Source organism: Nyctibius grandis, chromosome 3, assembly GCF_013368605.1.
Source record: "Nyctibius grandis isolate bNycGra1 chromosome 3, bNycGra1.pri, whole genome shotgun sequence".
In the NCBI taxonomy this organism is placed as follows: Eukaryota; Metazoa; Chordata; class Aves; order Nyctibiiformes; family Nyctibiidae; genus Nyctibius; species Nyctibius grandis.
In genome coordinates this window covers 16,139,820-16,142,868 of record NC_090660.1, presented here as the reverse complement: position 1 = coordinate 16,142,868, position 3,049 = coordinate 16,139,820, and positions in this window count along the sequence as shown.

Below are 3,049 nucleotides of genomic sequence, written 5' to 3'. Positions count from 1 at the left end.
TGGGTGAGGAAACACTCATACCTGCTGGTCCCAGCAGAGCCTTTAGCTGGGGACAGCCACAGCACCGTTATGCTCAGGTCCCACCACAATGCAGGTCCCTACAGAGCTCACAGTTCACACGAGACATGGAGAGGGAAAAACCTCTAAAGAGATACTTGGCAGCTAATTGCAGGTAGAAAGGAAGGAGCAGAAAAATTTAAACCTCTATAGGCAAAGCTGACTATAATACAGCCTTCAAAGTTAATACCAGGAAAATACCCCTGTGCGAAGTCACTTTCCTGTTACGGCACAAGCTTATTGCAATTTGATTTAATTCTTAGGATTAATGAGACTGGTAACCATTCGAGGTAGCCTGGTCTAGCACTGTGGAGTTTTAACACTTTTTATTTATCAGCCCCTGCAATTTTTCCAGTGCTGCAAATGAAACCTGCAAATTTCACATACAGCAATTGTCATCCTCCTGACAATAAGAACAGCTACATGTTAAAAAAAAAAAATGCATTTAGAATTCTATTTACATTTTTTTCTGTCAGTTTTAATAAGATGGCTGAGAATTTTAGTACAAAGTGAGTGAAAGTTTGGTGGACATTAGTGAAAGTTTCAGTTAAAGTAAAATGAGAACTAATGGGCTTATTTTCTTTAATACTAAAATTGAAAACTTCTGCTCACCTAAATGCATTATTGTGAAAAGCATTAGAACTGTACTGGCTTATTGTCCAGTTCAGGATAACCTTCCTTTCTTCTCAATCAGAATTAAGAGATTTCTCCATAAATTCAGATTGCATTTTTTATCAATTTATTTTCCCTATTCATTTCAAGAAGGACTGTCACAACTAACAACACTGACTTCTAAGCACCATAAATAAGTTCTAATTTCTGTCTTTTTTTGACTAGCGCTTGTTGGCAAATCACCACTGAATGAGACTGAAACCTTTTTAACCATGCAATTCTTATAAATTTAGCCATCTTACTTCCTGCTTTCAGCCCACATCTTCACCCGCATACGCAATGCGAAGCTCAAAAGCAGAAAAAACAAACCAAAACAAAAAACCTCAGAAGTAAAATGTTATCAAAAGATTTCTGTAATGTTTGGGATGGCAGCAGAAGACCAAAACGACATGATTGGCCCACCAGATACCAAGTCTGGATTTGCTTTTGCTTTATTTAGTTGACAAACATCCCAGATTCTCTGGACTGCAGGTTTAGTTACACCTTCCTTACAACACCTCACAATGTGGATGGACATGAAATGTCTGTATGCAAACTACGATGAGCTTAGTTTGGCAATTCAGCATAGCTGTCCTGAGTGTCCTCATTACAGTAGGTGTGACCAGCCCTTGCACCTGGAGCTGTCAGAGCATTAAACTCCTGTTCTGGCTCAGTACCAGCTGATCCAGAAACAGTGGAAAACAGGGATGAGCTGGGCACACGCCAGTTCCATTGCCAACATTTTTTTTTTTAGAGTGGAAACAATTGCACTCAGTGTTTTTTGAAGAGTTCCTGGAAAGAAGCCGTTTGTTCAGCTTGTCCAACAAGGCACAGAAAACTGTCCTGAGACTCAGAGAGAAAACTTCAGCTTGAAAGTGATCACCAGGCTGTTCTACCTCTCCATAACTGCAGCCGCCCACAGTCTTTCCAAAGAGACACTTTTCAGAAAGCTGGAAGGTTGGAGCCACCTGCCCCTCGCAGATGAACCTGCTGGCCAGCAGAAGGCACAGATCAGCCTGTGTCTTCCCCTAAAAGGGCAGATAAGGGTGGTTTAGGAATTCAGATGATATGTTGCTGACCATCACAGGGAGAAATAAAGGACAAGTACTTGGAGAGAGCCAGAGGCCCAGAACAGGCCAGCGTTACACACCAGTGCACCCACATAAATCTCAAAAGCCTCATAACACTGATGGGGTTCTTTTGTTTGCTAATGTTTTCTTTGTATGTGGCAGGAATAGGACAGGTACAAACATAGCCTCAGAAGTCCTCCACAGCTGAGGAACCCCATCCATGAAATCCACCATGGGGCCTAGCACAGAATTAAATCAAACCCTCAGTGGCCACTGTACTTCTTCCAGATCTATGACAATTTGAGGCCTCAGTTTCCACCAGGAAACAGGACCAGGCTCCTGGACCACTTTAGTTCTCTCATCACTCTCAGGCTTGCCCTCCAGCTTTAAAAAGGCTCTCTCCCTTAAAGACAAGTTGTGGGCTGCTGTTGCCCTCCCACATGGATCTGCTGCTGCTGGTCTGGTAGTGGCTGGTAGTACTGAGGCACAAACTCCACAGCATCTGCAAAGCACCGTGGGGAACCCAACAGTTCCCCAGAATAGGAAAGGTCATGGCAAAGAGGGCAGACACTCATCATTGCCATCATTTCACAGGAGGAGAGGTGAAGGGATCAGTCTTATGTAAAGAAGCTGTATTAGTCATTATTTCTATATTAGAACAGTTTTCCTAATAAAAATAATAGAACATGTTAGTTATGGATTCTTCTTTGCTGTTAAGACAACACATAAAATCTGTCAGAGATGCCCTGGACACACCTGACCTCTGCAAGAGGATGGACTAGACGGTTTATGGGGGTCCTTTTAGGTTACGTGTTTCTGCAGCTGTCCCCAGGACTGGCATCTGTTGCAGTTACTCTGTTGACAAACAGAAGCTCCTGCCTCCACCCTTCCTGAACGAAAAGCTGCCTCTTCGGCACCAAAACCACAACAAAGAAATGCATTTCTACCGCGCACCGAACTCCCGACTGCTGTCGGTCTCGGTAACGCGGCCGGGTTTGCACCCCCCGTAGCCGGCACCACGCTCGTACAGGCGGGTGGGCACCGGAGCTGCCTCCCTGCAGGCGCGGCGGCTCCGCAGCTGGCGGCGGGGGGCAGCGGCGCGGGGAGGCGCTGGGCACGGCCGCCCGCCCGGCTCGGCTCGCAGCCCGCTTCCCGGTGGAGGGCGCGCCTTGTGTCGCACGCACCGAGCCGCTCGCAGCCCCGGGAGCGGCAGCGGCTCCGCGGCGCCTCCTCCGCTTCCGAGCAGGCGCGGCGGCGGGTTGGGCTGGGCC